Genomic DNA, 19,543 nt, shown 5'->3' on the forward strand with positions numbered 1-19,543 from the left:
GGTGCTGACATGGGAGCAAAAGCCTGTCCTAGGGCAAACATGGGAGCAAGAGCCTGCCCTAAGTGCAAACATGGGAGCAAGAGACTTCCCTAGGAGCTGAAATGGGAGCATGGATCTGCCATAGGTACTGAAATGGGAGCATGGATCTGCCATAGGTGCTGAAAGGGGAGAATGGATCTGCCATAGGTGCTGAAATGGGAGAATGGGTCTGCCATAGGTGCTGAAAGGAGAGAATGGATCCGCCCTAGTTGCTGAAATGGGAGCATGGGTCTGCCGAATGTGCTGAAGTGGGAGCATGGGTCTTCCAGTGGGTGCTGAGAGGGGAGAAAGGGTCTGCCAAAGGTGCTCAAATGCGTGAATGGGTCTGCCGTATGTGCTGAAATAGGAGCTAGAACCTGCCCTGGGTGCAAACATTGGAGCATGAGCCACCCCTAGGTGCTTAAATGGGAAAATAGGTATGCCGTAGGTGCTGAAATGGGGGAATAGGTCTGCCGTAGGTGCTGAAAGGGAGAATGGGTCTGCTGTAGGTGCTGAGAGGGAGAATGGGTCTGCCATAGGTGCTGAAATGGGAGCAAGAGCCTGCCATAGGTGCAAACATCGGAGCAAGAGCCTGCCCTAGGTGCTGAAATGGGATAATGAATCTGCTGTAGGTGCTGAAATGGGGAATAGGTCTGCTGTAGGTGCTGAAATGGGAGCATGAGCCTTCCCTAGGCACAAACATCCGTGCAAGAGCCTGCCCTAAGTGCCAGAATGATAGAATGGGTCTGCCGTAGGTGCTGAAACGAGAGCAAGTGCCTGCCCTAGGAGCTAAAATGGGAGCATTGGTGTGCCGTAGGTGCTGAAATGGGAGCATGGGTCTGCCATAGGTGCTGAAAGGGGAGAATGGATCTGTCATAGGTGCTGAAATGGGAGCATGGGTCTGCAATAGGTGCTAAAAGGGGAGAATGGATCTGCCGTAGGTGTTGAAATGGGAGCATGGGTCTGCCATAGGTGCTGAAAGGGGAGAATGGATCTGCCGAAGGTGCTGAAATGGGAGCATGGGTCTGCCGTAGGTGCTGAAATGGGAGCATGGGTCTGCCGTAGGTGCTGAAATGGAGAATGGGTCTATCGTAGGCGCTGAAATGGAGAATGGTTCAGCCGTAGGTGCTGAAATGGGGGAATGGGTCTGCGGTAGGTGCTGAAATGTAGAATGGGCCTGCTGTAGGTGCTGAAATGGAGAATGGGTCTGCCTGGGTGCTCAAATGGAGAATGGTTCTGCCATAGGTGCTGAAATGGGAGCAAGACCCTGCCCTAGATGAAAACATGGGAACAGGAACCTGCCCTAGGTGCAAACATGGGTGCAAGAGCCTGCCCTAAGTGCTGAAATGATAGAATGGATCTGCCGTAGGTGCTGAAATGGGAGCAAGAGCCTGTCCTAGGGCAAACATGGGAGCAAAAGCCTTCCCTAGGTGCTGAAATGGGAGCAAGAGGCTGCCTGAGGGCAAACATGGGAGCAAGAGCCTGCCCTAGGTGCTGAAATGGGAGCATGGGTCTGCCGTAGGTGCTGAAAGGGGAGAATGGGTCTGCCGTAGGTGCTGAAATGGGAGCATGGGTCTGCCGTAGGTGCTGAAATGGGAGAATGGGTCTGCCGTAGGTGCTGAAATGAGGGACTGGGCCTGCCGTAGGTGCTGAAAGGGAGAATAAGTCTTCCGTAGGTTCTGAAATGGGGGGATGGGTCTGGCTAGGGCAAACATGGGAGCAAGAGCCTACCCTACTGGCTGAAATGGGAGCATGGGTCTGCCGTAGGGGCTGAAATGATAGCATGAGTCTGCCGTATGTGGTGAAATGGGAGAATGGGTCTTCCGTAGGTGCTGAAATGGGAGAATGGGTCTTCCGTAGGTGCTGAAATGGGAGCATGGGTCTGCCGTAGGTGCTAAAATGATAGAATGAGTCTGCCGTATGTGCTATAATGGGAGAATGGGTCTTCCATAGGTGCTGAAATGGGAGAATGGGTCTGGCGTAGGTGCTGAAATGGGGGAATGGGTCTGCCGTGGGTGCTAAAATGGGAGAATGGGTCTGCCGTAGGTGCTGAAATGAGGCAATTGGTGTGCGGTAGGTGCTGAAATGGAGAATGGGTCTGCTGTAGGTCCTCAAATGGGAGCAAGACCCTGCCCCCAGGTGCAAACATGGGAGCAAGAGCCTGCCCTAGGTGCTAAAATGATAGAATGGGTCTGCCGCAGGTGCTGAAACGGGAGGAAGAGCCTGTCCTAGGGCAAACATGGGAGCAAGAGCCTGCCCTAAGTGCAAACATGGGAGCAAGAGCCTACCCTAAAGGCTGAAATGATAGAATGGGTCTGCCATAGGTGCTGAAATGGGAGCAAGAACGATGTGGCTCTAGATTGGCTGTCGAAGGGGCAGCAGGACTTCTTGATGCACCATTTAACGGCTTAAGAAATTAAAGATGCAATAGCTGCTCTACCAAATGGGAAGGCAGCAGGTACAGATGGTCTTCCGTCTGAATTTTGTAAAGAGCATGCTGAAGTTTTGCTGCCTCATTTAACGGCCATGTATGCGGAGGCCTTCGACCGGCAGAGGCTCCCTGCCACACTTTGGGAGGCCTTACTTGTTGCATTACCGAAACAGGGCAAACCCCCGGATAAGTGCGAGTTTTACAGACCACTATAACTCATGAATACCGATGTAAAAATCCTTGCTAACGGTCTGGCGACACGGCTGCGCCTCTTACTTAATGTTATGGTTCTTCCGGACCAATTCAGGGTTTATTCCTACGCAGGTCCACTGCCCATATTTTGAGAGCCTTATTCGCTGTCCTGCACTTGCTTAAACCGGACCTCCAGGTGGTGGCAGTCCTGTTGGATGCTGCTAAAGCGTTTGACTCGATTGCATGGACGTACATGTTTGCTGTGCTACACAGCATGGGGGTGCCCTACTTTTTTACCAGCTGTATAAAGTTACTATATGCGGACCCGGTGGCCCGGGTGCGGGTTAATGGCCGTGTCTCAGAGGCCTTTCCAATAAAAAGGGTGTTAGAATTGGGGGTCTCTGGTTGGCACAGGTATGCACTTGTGGCAAACAGGGACCCTTTCCTCTAGTCAGAGTAAGGGAAATACCCCTTAAGAATAACCCCTGCTCACCCTTTAGGTTGCGTGGCGCGAGCAGTCAAGGCTAATCCTCAGGGCGCTAAGTCAGTTAAGCATTTATGACCACATACAGTAATATCAAAAGACCCACCACAAATGGACACAAGGCTGTATTTAGGAAAATACATGTACTTTATATAAAAATAAAGTTGCTATGCAGTTTTATCACAAGACCATAATAACGTTTTATAAGGAGCAACCACAAAATAGATGTTGGCAAATGGGTTCTCAAAACAAGCGTGTCTTTTTAAAGGGGGTGCATTGCGCACGGTTGTCCGACTCTTTCCAAGTCACAAAAGAAAAGACAGTACCTGGCTTGTGAGGGAGATCTCGGTCCGTAGGCGGCGTCCGCGATGATGCAGGAATGCAGGCGGCTGTTCTCTGTGGCGGGCCCTGGCTCGGGGGTGTCTTGGGACGAGACGAAGAGCAGGGGGCTTTGAGGAGCGGGCCGGCAATCCGGGGCACACAGGCGGGGGGGCGGCATACGAGCCGTACCTAGGGGTCATTACTGAGCCGGGAAGGCGGGCGGCGCGGCACTAGGCAGCCAGTACGGTCCATACTGGCCGGCTCTTGGTGTGCAGTGTGGCCCCAACGAGGGTCAAGTGGGGTGCAAGAAGGAGGGCGTACGCGGCAGGCGTACGAGCCGTCCCGGGCTCGGAGAGGTACTTAACCTTGCTTCCTACGGGTTCCGGTGCGGTGCGAGGAGGAGGGGGTACACGGCAGGCGTACGAGCCGTCCCGGGCTCGGAGAGGTTACGGGAGATGGGTGTCAGCCGGGGGGCAGCGGTAACCCGGGCAGCGCGGCTCGCTTTGAGGAGGAAGTACTGCCAAGGGCGGGCGGCCCCGCGAGTCATGCAGACAGCGGCTCAGAGCGGGTCACACGAGGCAGGGGAGGCCGGGCACCAGCGGTACACAAACGGGAAAGGGAGCGAGGCGCACTGGAGCTCACAGCTTTCCAGCGCTGAGGAAGGCCAAAGTCAATAACAACAGCGAAGGCAGGGTTAGAGCCCAATGGTCCTGTGGCTCAGTTCAGGGGGCTAGCTCAGTATCAAGCCCTTGGAGATAGTTTTAGGCACAAAAGCTACAAAGTCCTTTCTGGTCTTTTCCTCTCCTTTCTTCAGCAAGGCACCAACTGCAAGCCAGTCCCCCAGGTCAGGGACAGTCTTTCCTCCTTCAGCTTCTCCTGGTCCTTCTAGTCGGGCAGAGGGTCTTCGTGGTTAAAACATTATCTGATGTTTAGGAGCAGGGCTCCTACTTTTATACACAGTTTCTTTTGTCTTTGCAGGCCAGGGGGCCTGAGCCTGATTCAGCCCAGTTTTGGAGCACTTTGTTTTGGATACTCTGGCTGTTTCTTTCAGGGTGCAGGGCAGAGACATCAGACGCTCCGCAGGAGGTGGAGCCAGCATTGTGGTGGCAGAGCACAGCCCTATTCAGAGTCAAGGGGCACTCCTCCCACCTATCCTGGGGGTAATCCCTCTATTCACCACCTGGCAGCCCAGACTGTCTCCTGGAATCCCCCAGCCCTGTCACTCACAGAAACCAGACAGCAGATACACATCCTAGCAGAGGCGGGCTGAAATGGTCAGGCAAGCAAATGCTAATTTTCTAAAAGTAGCATTTGCAAACACAGGATATTAAAATAAACTTTACTAAAAGAAGTATTTTATTATTCTGAGTTCAGGCATTCTGAACTTGACTTTCTACCATGTTCCCTGAGCCTGCTGGGATTATAGAGTGTAATAATTCCAGCAGTCCATTCTGGCCTATGAGAACAGGTAGCCTTACAATAGTGAAAAACGAAAATGGCTGTAATTCACTATTAGGACATGCCACACACATCAGGGCTAGTCCTACCTTATGCTTACAATGCACCCTGCCCTTGGGCCTAACTTAGGGGTGACTCACATGAGGTAAGGTGAAGGTTTAGGGGCTGGCAAGTGGGTGCACTTGCCCAGCCAGCATGACAGTACCAGACTGCACGCAGGTTCTGCAATGGCAGACCTTAGACACATTTTACTAGGCCGCTTCTGTGGGTGGCACAACCAGTGCTGCAGGCCCACCAGCAGCATTTGTATTTACAAGCCCTGGCACTCCTGGTGCACTTTACTGGGTACTGACAGTAAACCAAATAAGCCAATCATGGAAACCAATCAATGTATACACTTTTCATAGGGAGCACTTGCACTGTGGCACTGATTGGCAGTGGCACAGTGCCCTGAGCAGCTAACACCAGCAAAACACATGAGGCACATCAGCAAAAAGTGGAAGGGAAACTCACGCCAACGTGCCATGTCTAACACGTGTCCCCTCCAGCTGAAATGTGGGGAGAACAACTCTACCCCAGGGAGTTCCTCATCACTAAGGCGGAAAAATCTGGACAGACCGTCAGCATTGGCGTGATCTGTGCCAGGGCGATGTTCCACCCTGAAGTCCATACCCTGTAGGGAAATGGACCACCTCAACAGTTTTGGGTTCTCACCCCTCATTTGCATCAACCATCTGAGGGGCCTGTGGTCTGTTTGAACCCAGACGTGAGACCAAAACAAGTAGGGTCTTAGCTTCTTCAATGCCCAGACCACAGCAAATGCTTCTCGCTCAATTGCACTCCACCTTTGTTCCCGTGGAAGTAACCTCCTACTGATGAAGGCTACAGGTTGGTCCCAGCCCTCCTCAGTCATCTGTGAGAGAACAGCCCCAACACCATTCTCTGAAGTGTCTGTCTGCACTAGGAATTCTTTGGAGAAGTCAGGAGCCAGGAGCATGGGCGCCATGCACATGGCAGTCTTCAGGGTGTCAAAAGCTTTCTGACAGGTGTCAGTCCAGATCACTTTCCTGGGCTGCTTCTTAGAAGTCAGCTCTGTCAAGGGAGCAACAATGCTGCCATACCCCTTGACAAACCTCCTGTAGTACCCTGTGAGTCCTAAAAAGGCCCTCACCTCTGTCTGGGTCTTTGGGGGTTCCCAAGCCAGGATGGTTTCAATCTTGGGTTGGAGAGGCGCCACCTGGCCGCTCCCCACTTGTTGTCCCAAGTACACCACGGAACCCTGCCCGATCTGACACTTGCTTACCTTGATTGTGAGGTCTGCCTTGCGCAGTGCCGCCAACACTTCCCAAAGGTGGCTCAGGTGTTCTTTCCAGGTACCACTGAACACTGCGATGTCATCCAGGTAGGCGACGCTGAACTCAGCCAGCCCAGCCAATACCTGGTTGACCAACCTCTGGAAGGTGGCAGGGGCATTCTTCATCCCAAAGGGCATAACCGGGAACTGGAAATGCCTATCTGGTGTGGAGAATGCTGACCTCTCTTTGGCCCCATCGGTCAAGGCGATCTGCCAGTACCCCGACGTCAAATCAAACGTGCTGAGGTACCAGGCAGCCCCTAACCGATCTATGAGCTCATCAGCTCTGGGGATGGGGTGCGCGTCAGTCTTGGTGACTGAGTTGAGTCCTCTGTAGTCCACACAGAACCGCAGTTCAGGTGTGGCTCCCGGCGTTGCAGCCTTTGGGACCAAGACCACTGGGCTGGCCCAAGGACTGCTGGAGGACTCAACCACCCCAAGAGCAAGCATCTTTGAGACCTCCTCCTTGATGCAGGCTCTGACCCTGTCAGTCACTCTGTAAGCCTTGTGCTTTACAGGCAAGCTGTCTCCTGTGTCCACATCATGGACGCACCAATCTGTGACACCAGGAACCAGGGAGAACAGATCAGAAAACTGCCCCAGCAGTTGGCGGCAGTCACTCTGTTGCTCAGGGGTCAGGGTGGGTGAGAGGTTAACTCCATTCACTGACCCATCTCGCTCTGAGGCTACCAAGAGGTCAGGAAGAGGCTCGGTCTCCTCCTCCATCCCATCATCGGTTGCCAAGAGCATGCCCACTTCGGACCTCTCCAAGTGGGGCTTAAGGCGGTTAACATGTAAGAACCTCAAAGGGTTCCTGGGAGACTGCAAGTTCACCAAGTAGGTGACAGGACTCTTGCGCTCCATCACCTCAAATGGACCTGTCCACTTATCCTGAAGTGCACAAGGCTCCACTGGGGCCAAGACCCACACCTTTTGTCCAGGTTGAAGCTCTACCAGAGTGGCATTCTGGTCGTACCACCGCTTCATCTCTTCCTGGCTGGCTTCCAGATTTGCCTTAGCAAGTTGCCTGAATCGCCTAGTCTGGTTTCTGAAGGCCAGCATGTAACTGTATACATTCTGGGGAGGTTTCCTGGGAGATTGCTCCCAGCCTTCCTTAACCAGACTCAGAGGTCCTCTCACAGGGGGCCATACAGAAGCTCAAAGGGGCTGAACCCTAGAGACGTCTGTGGTACCTCACGGTATGCAAAGAGAAGGCATGGCAAGCGGACGTCCCACTTATGCCTCATGGGTTCTTCCAGACCCATAATCATGCCCTTCAGAGTTCGGTTGAATCTCTCAACCAACCCATTTCCTTGGGGACGGTAAGGGGTGGTGAATTTGTATGTTACACCACACTCTTGCCAAAGGGATTTCATATACTTGGATATGAAATTGGTGCCCCTGTCAGACACCACCTCTAGAGGGAATCCCACTCTGGAGAAAATTCCCATCAGTGCCCGTCCCAACACGGGGGCCGTCACTGTCCTCAGAGGGATGGCTTCAGGGTACCGGGCGGCATGATCCACCAGGACCAGGATGAACCTGTTGCCCATGGCTGTCCTGGGGTCCAGAGGCCCCACAATGTCAATTCCCACTCACTGGAATGGTGTACTGACCACAGGGAAGGGTTGGAGAGGAGCCTTCTGCTTCCTCCAACTCTTCCCACTTGCCTGGCAAGTTTGACATGACCTACAGTGAGCGTCTGAGCTCCTGTGCATTTGGGGCCAATAAAAGTGGGTGACGAGCTATTGTCATAGGTCTTCTCCTGCCCCAAATGTCCTGCTAAGGGTACATCTTGAGCCAGCCCCAGTAGGAAGGCTCTGAACTTCTGGGGTACCACCAGCGCACGGGCTGACCCAGGTTCAGCAACCTTAAGCTCTGAATACAGGAGGTCATTTAGTGAAGTAGTGCGGCTCACTGGTTAGAGGCGGCAGACCCGAGAGCAGAGGACGGCCCGGGACCAGGGTTCGATTCCCGGCGCGGCAGGTTTCTGGACCAGGGTCAGCGGACTCGATAATTCTCTCGCCTCGGTGCCCACTCTGATCAGCGTTCACACTCGGCAACTCTGGGCATTAGCTTGCCTCATCTTCACTAACGGCCCCACCAGACCGCCGGGGATGCCTGGTCTCACCCTGGAGATACCCATTAAGGGACCATCTCTCAGGGAAGCCAGGAAGGGTTTCGCAGCGGTCGAAGCGCCTTGGGACCCTACGGGTAAGTAGTGCGCTATATAAATGCCTATACATACATACATACATACATTCTCCCAGTAAATGAAATGTGTACCGGACTGATCACCATTGGCCTGGTCTGCAGCCTGCTGCCGCATACCCACGAGGGAAGGGCATTCTTTCTGCTCCCTGCAGAATTCCTTCCTGGAGGGGCCTCCTTCCTACTGCCAATGGATCAGCTCAAACGAAAGGAGTTAGGTCCTGGGGTAAGGAGTGGGGGGGCTGGACCCTATTTAAATCAGAAAAAGCACGAAAATGCCACCACCCACTTGTAATTTTTGAAAAGATGCCAGTTATTTAGGAGCAATAGGACAAACACACCTTTCTTTTGTTCGACCTGGTACTTTTATTTGTACCTGATATCTTCAGTATTTTTTGTTTTTTATACTTTTGTGCAAAGAAGAAAAACAGAACATTCAGCTATTTCACCATAAATATGTACATCAACTACTTCACAATGAATATATACATCAATATTTACAAACCACAAAATTAAATCCAATCATATTGTACAATCACAACCATTCTACATATAATACAAAACATATACAACATTCAATAGAACAATCCTGTGTATAAACGATCAAATCAATATTTATACAAACGGAAAAGAGACAAAGTCAAAATGGGGGAAGGAGAGATGGTTTGGTTCTAAAAACAGTTAATGTTTATAAATGGCTCCTTCCAGTGTGCCGACGCGTTTCTGGTCCAAAGAGATCAATCTTTAGACTGTCATCAGGGCTCTGTCACTTATCTGTATTAATATGCAAAGAAACAATACAATGTTTTATTATTTCTGCACTCTATTCTGGTGATGGATAATTAAATGATCGCACCGCTAATTTTATGTACACTGGGGAATACCTGTTGGGTTTACTTTGGAAAAACCAAAATCTGAGATTGCGATTTCTGTTGTCGCTTTCCTTTGAATTACTGGTCGGGGTCTCAACCTGAAGGAGGGAAACGGAATGGTAGCGTTTCAGTGGTCATGTCTTAAGCATGTGTCATGAATCGTTCTAAAGGGCAGACTGCCGACTTATCTCCTACCTGTCTATTGTAGCAGGAAGGCTCAATGGCAGCGGTTTCTTTTGCGGGTTCAATTTGCCTCGAGTCTGTTGATATTAAAAAACTACTGTTACTCCATAAAATCACAGTATGTGATCACCCTCATCTACCAGTGACACCGGGGGGGGGCTAGTGCACGACATACCTTAACTGGAGACGTGGGCTCCTACCGCTGGGAACCTCCTTTCAACGCTGCCCGCGCGGCGTGCGCCGCGCTCCTGTTAAGTGCGTTTGTATGCGCATCCACAGTTTCCAGATACGATATCTGCAACAATGGCAAGCGAAATTATTTTAAACCGAATACACGCTAGAGTACGGATTCCTCAAAAAGGCTCAAATCTTTACGTGCGTACCTGTTCATTTCCCGACTGTGTTTCACTGATTCACTCAATGCTGAAGTGGAGGGGCCATTTTGGATTTTTCCATCATTTATGTTTGTGGTGTTTGTGGGAATTATGGGACATGTAGTACTAAAGTCCTTATGAGTCACATCATGAAGGCAATTCAACTCGCTTAGAGAGCACCTTTAGACACCTGATTTGAACATATTGTATTTATAATCTTGATACTTCGGACAAATTATTTAATCCGGTGACAGTGCAATTAAATTTTAAGATGAGGTAAGCTTCTTTCTGGAGCAAAACCCTCTCTGTGTCAAGTACACGTTTCATCTGATTTGATGAAAAGAGAACCGACCATTTAAAGTCGCTCTCACTATGGCCTTTCTCGATGAAGTGTTCAACCATGGGTGCTGTTACCACTTTTTTCTTTATCCTGGACCTATGTTGGCAAATTCTCAAGTTCACCTGTTGGCTCGTTTTGCCGATGTAGATCTTACTACATGGGCAAACTACCACGTATACCACATTTTTTGTTTTGCACGTTGTGAAGCCTCGGTGTTTCCACTTATTGCCCAGATGCTGGAACTCATTCCCCTCAAGTGTGCTGGGACAGGCTACACAGTTGCCACATCTATGGTGTCCTTCCAGTGGCTTCATTTTTAGTTGACTCCGTAAGTCATTTTGGACTCTGGTGGTACCTATATCTGCTCTCACCAATTGTTGGCCTATACTTTGGTTCTTCTTATAGGCGAACATTGGGCGTGGAAATGGACATTCAAGTCCCTCAAGGAGATGCCAATTCTTTAGTATCGTTTGCCTGAATTTGTGTGTGTCCGGGCCAAAGGTCGTGACACACACCAGCCTGTCGAGTTCTTTCTTTTGTTTCTTTTCCAACAATTGCTCACGGGGGAAGAACCTAGCTCTCTTACGGGAATGTTTCAATAGTTTTTTAGGGTATCCCCTCTGTACCATTTCATCACAGAATACATTCGAATGGACATCGTACTCACTCAGTTCAGAGCAATTCCGTCTAATTCGGAGTAGTTGCCCAAATGGCAGGTTAGCTTTTAGATTCCTGGGGTGGGCACTCTTGTGGTGCAAAATTGTATTTTTATCCGTGGCCTTTTTATACAGGGATGATTTTAATCCTTCATTTGTGGCCATCATTGTGACATCTAAAAATGTCATCTGTGCTGTGCTTGACTCCATAGAAAATGAAATGTCGGCATGTCTGGCATTCAGCCAGTTGTGAAAAGCCACCAGATCAGTCTGGCTCCCCTGCCACAGGAGCCAGACGTCATCTATGTAGCGCCACCACTGGCTAATATGGTGTTTGAAGGGATTGTTGGTCTCAATGAACCTCTCCTCATATTGCGCCATGAAGAGGACTGCCATCTCCGGTGCATAAGGGCATCCCATGGCAGTCCCCTTCACTTGCAAAAAGAATTGATTGTTAAATTTAAAGTAATTCTTTTTTAGTGCCACCTCGGCTAGTTCCAGAATAAATGCAGTGGGTACCTGATGTGGTCTTTCACGGCTCTCTAGGTAAAGCTCTATCACCTCTAAGGCCTCGTCCTGAGGGATCTGGGTGTACAAGGACGTGACGTCCATAGTCACCATTATCTGTTTTGTGGGGTCAAAGGGAGTTCCCTCAACCTTTAACAAAAAATCGGTGGTATCTCTTAAATGGGACTTAACTTTTTGCAAGAAGGGCTTCAAAAAGAAATCGACATACTTGGAAATTGGTTCCAGGCATGAATCACACCCTGAAACTATGGGGCGACCAGGGGGCTCCTGTAAATTCTTGTGAATTTTTGGCAGTAAGTAGAGCACAAACACCACAAACATAAATGATGGAAAAATCCAAAATGGCCCCTCCACTTCAGCATTGAGTGAATCAGTGAAACACAGTCGGGAATTGAACAGGTACGCACGTAAAGATTTGAGCCTTTTTGAGGAATCCGTACTCTAGCTTGTATTCGGTTTAAAATAATTTCGCTTGCCATTGTTGCAGATATCGTATCTGGAAACTGTGGATGCGCATACAAACGCACTTAACAGGAGCGCGGCGCACGCCGCGCGGGCAGCGTTGAAAGGAGGTTCCCAGCGGTAGGAGCCCACGTCTCCAGTTAAGGTATGTCGTGCACTAGCCCCCCCCCGGTGTCACTGGTAGATGAGGGTGATCACATACTGTGATTTTATGGAGTAACAGTAGTTTTTTAATATCAACAGACTCGAGGCAAATTGAACCCGCAAAAGAAACCGCTGCCATTGAGCCTTCCTGCTACAATAGACAGGTAGGAGATAAGTCGGCAGTCTGCCCTTTAGAACGATTCATGACACATGCTTAAGACATGACCACTGAAACGCTACCATTCCGTTTCCCTCCTTCAGGTTGAGACCCCGACCAGTAATTCAAAGGAAAGCGACAACAGAAATCGCAATCTCAGATTTTGGTTTTTCCAAAGTAAACCCAACAGGTATTCCCCAGTGTACATAAAATTAGCGGTGCGATCATTTAATTATCCATCACCAGAATAGAGTGCAGAAATAATAAAACATTGTATTGTTTCTTTGCATATTAATACAGATAAGTGACAGAGCCCTGATGACAGTCTAAAGATTGATCTCTTTGGACCAGAAACGCGTCGGCACACTGGAAGGAGCCATTTATAAACATTAACTGTTTTTAGAACCAAACCATCTCTCCTTCCCCCATTTTGACTTTGTCTCTTTTCCGTTTGTATAAATATTGATTTGATCGTTTATACACAGGATTGTTCTATTGAATGTTGTATATGTTTTGTATTATATGTAGAATGGTTGTGATTGTACAATATGATTGGATTTAATTTTGTGGTTTGTAAATATTGATGTATATATTCATTGTGAAGTAGTTGATGTACATATTTATGGTGAAATAGCTGAATGTTCTGTTTTTCTTCTTTGCACAAAAGTATAAAAAACAAAAAATACTGAAGATATCAGGTACAAATAAAAGTACCAGGTCGAACAAAAGAAAGGTGTGTTTGTCCTATTGCTCCTAAATAACTGGCATCTTTTCAAAAATTACAAGTGGGTGGTGGCATTTTCGTGCTTTTTCTAATGGATCAGCTCAGGCAGGTCCCCCAGTTCTGCTATCTGTTCCCCGGTCGGCTCCAGGGCATCCCCCTCAAGGTCTGCTTCCTCCTGGACTGTGGGAAATTCAGGGTCCTGTTTCCCGTGCCTCCTGCACCCTCCCTCTAAGGCCGGTTCCTGGGCCTCTCCCTCAGGCTCCAGGACCTCTTGAACACCCCTACTGGCTGTCATTGACCTGGTGGTCAAGCATGCCCAGTCAGGTAAACCCACCATCCTCAGGTGAGTTGTCTTCTCTACCTTTTCCCAAGGGAAGCTCTCCAAATCATTCTCTAGCAGACAGTCTACAGGCATGGCAGTTCTCACAGCAACCTGCAGAGTACCAGAGACCCCCCCCCACTCAAAAGGAACTTGAGCCATTGGACAACGACTCTCTGAGTTGTCAACATTAACAACCCTGCAGTAGGCATGGGGTACAACCTGCTCTTGAGACACCAGGTGCTGCCGGACTGCAGTCACACTGACTCCTGTGTCTCTAAGAGCCTCTACCTTCTTCCCATTGACGGTCACTACCTGCCCATATTTCTTAGATTTGGAGGGCAGGTAGTTCTCAGGGACCATCTCACTGTCTCCTAGGGAGACTAGGGTCATCTGAACAGAATCCCCTCCCATTGGACTGCTACTTCCTCCCCAAAATTAACACTAGCTATTTGCCGGGGCGGAGCACCAGTGGGTGCGGGTTTTCCAAAAAAACAACACTTAGGTTCAGTGGCAAAATGACCCAGGTCACCACACCTGTAACAGTTGATGGGCCCTCTCTGAACAGGCTTACCTGTCGGGGTCCCGGTCTGCTTCTGGGGCGGTGGAGGCTGAGAACCTTTCCCTTGGTTCCCTTGGGGACTACTTTGGGGCCTCTTCTGAAACTCCCTCTGTTTATCCCTGTCCCCCTCACTCCTCTGCTGGTGACCCTGCCCACACTTGGCTGAGTCTCCCACTGGACCCTTGTGGACCCTGGTGCTGAGCCAGCGGTCCGCCTCCTCAGCAAGCTTCCTAGGGTTAGTCAGCTTGCTATCAATCAGGTGCTGGCGTAGCTCAGGAAAACAATTACTAGACAAGTGCTCCCATGCCATTAAATCAAGAAGCCCTTGAAAATCATTCACTTTGCTATACTTCACCCAACCATCCATTGCTCTGCAGAAAAAGGTTACATACTCCACATAGGTACCCCCAGGAATCTTAGTACAACCCCTGAACCTCTGTCTATACATTTCAGGAGTTAACCCAAACCTGGTCATCAAGGCTTCCTTCATGTGGGGATAGGAATTGTAAACTTCAGAGGGCAAATCTAGCAGGGTGTCCCGCCCTTCGCTAAGGAACCGCCCCCACAGCCCCGCTCCCCAATCTCTCTCAGGGACCCGATGGGAGGACATGGCTACCTCATAGGCCTTGAACCACTGCCCTATGCCCTATGTCATCCCCCTTAAAGTATTCCTTCACCACATCTTTTGGCATGTACACCCTTGACTACCTGCACCAGCATTGTGCTGCCACCAGAGGGAGTAGGTACTCTCAGATCCATCTCCCTCATTTTCACTTCATGTTCCAGTTGGATTCTTCTTTCTTCCATAGCCATTTTCTTGCTCTCTAGCTCCAATTGCCCATTGATTTTAAACTTTTCCAACTCCATTTCATGTGCTTGGGCTTCTTTCCTGTCTGCCAGCTCCTCTGGCGACAAGACCCTGACAAAATCAACAGCGCTCTCTGGTGGTTCCACTTCCACCGCATTCTCTGGTGCCCTTGACTCTTTCCAGGCCCTCAGCGCTTTTATGAGTTGGGTTTTAACTTTACATCCTGATTGGGAGACTCTGAACTTTGCGCAGAAGCCTCTCAACTGCTCCATCTTGTAGCTCTGAAGTCCTTCCTCTCCCCAATCTATGTCATCCATTGCAGAGATCACAGAGGCTGCCCTTCCCGCAGGGAGTGAGCCAGGCATAACTTCTTTAAAAATTGGAGATCTCTCAGCAAAAAAAATAGTAAAAAAATCAATAGGTCTGTGGCTACGTTATATGTCTGCACTCACTATGTGGTGATCAATAATTTACTGTACATAAATCATAAATGCAAATTCGAAAATCCTTTCCGCTGCCACCAATGTTAGAATTGGGGGTCTCTGATTGGCACAGGTATGCACTTGTGGCAAACAGGGACCCTCTCCTCTAGTCAGGGTAATATTTTGAGAGCCTTATTCGCTGTCCTGCACTTGCTTAAACCGGACCTACCGGCGGTGACAGTCCTGTTGGATGCTGCTAAAGTGTTTGACTCGATTGCATGGACGTACATGTTTGCTGTGCTACACCGCATGGGGGTGCCCTACTTTTTTACCAGCTGTATAAAGTTACTATATGCGGACCCGGTGGCCCAGGTGCGGGTTAATGGCCGTGTCTCAGAGGCCTTTCCAATAAAAAGGGTGTTAGAATTGGGGGTCTCTGGTTTGCACAGGTATGCACTTGTGGCAAATAGGGACCCTCTCCTCCAGTCAGGGTAAGGGAAATACCCCTTAAGAATAACCCGTGCTCACCCTTTAGGTTGTGTGGCGCGAGCAGTCAAGGCTAATCCTCAGGGCGCTAAGTCCGTTAAGCATTTATGACCACACACAATAATATTAAAAGACCCACCCCAAATGGACACAAGGCTGTATTTAGGAAAATACTTGTACTTTATATAAAAATAAGTTGCTATGCAGTTTTATCACAAGACCATAATAACGTTTTATAACTGTTTTTAATGGTTCTCGGGCTTAACTATTAATTGGAGGAAATCCATAATCTTGCCTCTCACGCAAAGTACAACTAAATTTGTTGTGAACTTCCCCTTGGAGTGGGCTTCTGACCCTGTACGGTACCTTCGCATTTGGGTACATCAGGACCCGAAAGAAGTTATTAGGGCTAACTATGGGGTGGCCGTGTCCAAACTTGAAGATCAGGTGGCTAGGTGGATACGTTTACCCCTGTCTTTCGCTGACAGAGTTGATCTGATTTTTTGTTTTTTTGTAATTCTTTTTATTATGTTTAAGCAAAAAATAAACAGACATATCCGGTGCCATATACACATCCAATGATAACAGGGTGAATTTGTACAAAAACAGGATAGACGTAGAGCAGTAAAGAATTCTTCGAGAGGTCCGTACTATTAAGCACAAAATTAAAAATGACATCAGTATAACCGCTAAACAGTTTAGAAGCGGATCCTCAAAACCCTCTCACCCATAAATCGAAACAACAGGAGAATCATGGCAACCTGACACTAGAAGTTAAGGATTAGAGTCCGGATATTTCGACAATATTACGAGTAAAGGAAAGACTAAGAAAAAATTGAAAAAAGAGAGAAAAAAAATTACATTATATGGGCGATAACAAAATGAAAACAATAAACCCATCCCCCCACCCTGCACCCCTGCAAACGGCTATCGCCTTACCCCCAGTAGCAGCGTGCCTGTCGCCCCAACTAACTAGGTTCTAAAAGAAGAACTCTACCGAAGTAGAGAAGAGAGGTGGAGGAGGGCATATTCGTACGGGCTCCCGGTCGGCCCTTCCCCCCGCCAGAACCATGAATCCCCAGCTTGAAGTCAACAAATCTATTGGACAACAAATATATGTCTCTACAAGGGAAACTTCAATCACCGCCCAGGCTTCCTAAAGCATAAGTTTAACAAATCCCGTGTCCATCATACGTAAGTCAAACCCAGTCTTTCAAACTCATCCTTACCCCTACCGATCAGACACATGAGTCCCCTCCGGACAAGCCACCTCTTCCACAGAACAGTCCGAGTACCAAGAAACTGTAATAGAACTCAATGCAGGACAAAGCAGAAGAACGAAAGTGCTGTGAACACCGTCAGGTCCAGAGACTCCCTTCCCCGGTATGAAGTCCCAGGGTTGAGCCGTCCGCCATCTTAGCGGCTCCGATGTATAGGGGGGTGACGCAGTTTCATTCCGATAACAGTTCTCATCAAAAGTCTCAGGAGTGGGAACATCAATTAGTCCTTCCATAATCGGCAACGATCGTAGGCTTAACAATCCATTGGTGGCATCAAGTTTGTTCTCATCATCCAAAACACTGGTCAAAGGCTCCGACACCTCACACAGTACGGGGTCTACTTCCTCCATCTGAGTGGCCATCTTGGGTGTCTCGGTCGTGACCGTTTCTTTTAGTGGAGTAGGGTCTGGTCTAATTCGTACCATCTCAGACAAGCGCGCCACCATCGTCTGAATGCGGGCTTCAACGTACGCATGAATTGACTCAATGGCTGCCAACACAGTTCGTAGCGACGGGTCACTTCCGGTCCGTTCCACTACTCTTTGATCGGTGACAGTCATGATTACTTCCCCCATCGAGTCGATCTCTCAGAGGGGGACGGGCGAGTCGGGAACGGTCGACTGCAGAGGGAGACTTATCAGTTGGTCCAATGATATCCTAGGTCCGCCACCGCAGGCGGAGACCCCGACCCAGCGAACACCAGCGGGCCCTTTACCGGGCCACCGGGCAGGACCCCCGCCCACAGCTGCTACCGTTGGGCTGTCACCCCTCCTCCGACTTTCACCAAGGCAGCCAAACGTCATCCACCTCAATCCGAGAAATCGAAAAATAAATTCCCCACTCCGGTAGACCGGACCCAATCACACCACCACAGCTGATGTTGTTGAACTGAAACCCGGATGGGCCAGTACTCGAGACCCCGGCTTCTGGGCAGATCTAGGCCGCAAACTTCCACTCGGCATATCTTCGGCAGCCGAACAGGTAGAAATCTAAGGGATAGCACCATTAATCTCACGGCAGGTTCATACACACGGTGGCTGGGTGCAAGAACAGGATAAATGACAGGATATTCCGGCGGGAGTCGGAGGTCGGCGGAGTCGGCAGCCTACGCAGCCATCTTGGTTGCTAGCGTGGCTCCTTCCCCAAGTTGCTCTGATTAAGATAGTGGGGTTACCCAAATTTTTATATTTATTTGTTAATTTCCCGATTACTCTGACAAGACACTTTTTCGCCACGCTACGCTCCTTATTAAGAACGCTTGCATTGGGGGGTAAGAAGCCCCGCATAGGGTGGGAAACGTTGATGAAGCCCTATGAACTGGGCGGTTTTTCGGTACCGGACATGAACTTATATCATCTTATAACACGTGGCGGTTGAGGCTGGCGCAGTACACCCCTTGCCCCTCAAGGCTATGATAGTGAACTCACACTCGGTATATGACAGAGAGGAAGTAGACACAGTACCATGTACAGCTTGAGCATGGGCGAGCTGGGGAGAAGAGCAGGGCAGCTGCCATTGTACGCTCCTGCAATGCCCATGTTGCATCATGCCGAAATATCGGTGACGGGTGAAGCTGGGGCACTTAAGATACTACAGAATGCCGGGGTGCGTCATGGGTGATGCCTTTATAGGCGGGACGTTTATCATGCTGCAGGACATTCTAAAAGATGGGGTGAACAAAGTCATGGCCACATTTATCTTTATCAGACTTCGGGCCGCCATGCGTAGTCTGTACCCAGGCTTTCCTGAGGAGCCGGTTGCCCTAGGGGCATTGCAGCTCCTCTATACAGCCAATAATAGGACTAAATTAGTCTCCCGACTTTATCATGCCTCATAACTGGACGAAGGTGCCACAGTATCTCATTCCAGGGTTAAATGGGATGAAGGTATTTCGCATCCGCTAACGAATGAAGAATGGGAGGAAAGTTGTAGGATGACGGGGAGTTTTGCTGTCAATGGCAATTTTAAACTCATACATTATAAATTCCTCCACCAGATGTACTATACTCCTGCTCAGCTGCATAGATACGGACTGAGGGACTCTCGTTGTGTGCATTGTGGGGTGGAGGGAGCTGATTTTGTGCATCTGGCATGGGCTTGCTCTAGAATATATACATTTTGGGAGCGCGTGACCGAGGCACTGTCTGCCATGACGGATGTTCAGATTGGGTGTGATCCTAAAGTGTGTCTGTTGGGAGTAGTTTCCAAAGTCCCAGTGGGAGTGCGCAAATTGGTGGTGCTATCTTAGCAACTAGCTAAGCGCAGGGTCGACTTATGCTGGGGTGGGAGGCGGGCACCCAGGCTGAAGCACTGATTACAGGACCTGGCATATTGCCGTGACCAGCTCACAAGCTACTATGAGGAGTTACCGTTAACATCGCGACCACGGGACATCTGGGGACCTTATACAGCATATATGCTGGCGCAGTCTGTTGATGTTTAAAGCACACAAAAATTGTATACAGCGTTACGTGTGCACGGCATTGCTCTCCTTGGGATAGGTAGCCTGATACTACTGCTGGACCTTGGTTAAAGGAATTGCTACCCCGAACTACGAGTGATGGTGTTAGTGCTAACTATGGAAGATGTAGTGGATGTATTGGTTCAACCACAACTGATGTTTTCATTGCTAACGATGCTCATGCCTGATTTATATAACTGTGACCACTTGATTGCTCATTGTATTGTAGGGGAAGAGAATGTATGCACACTTCACAGCTATACTGTGTTTTTCTGTTGGTGAAATGATAAATACAT

Source organism: Lissotriton helveticus, chromosome 7, assembly GCF_964261635.1.
Source record: "Lissotriton helveticus chromosome 7, aLisHel1.1, whole genome shotgun sequence".
NCBI classification, from domain to species: Eukaryota; Metazoa; Chordata; class Amphibia; order Caudata; family Salamandridae; genus Lissotriton; species Lissotriton helveticus.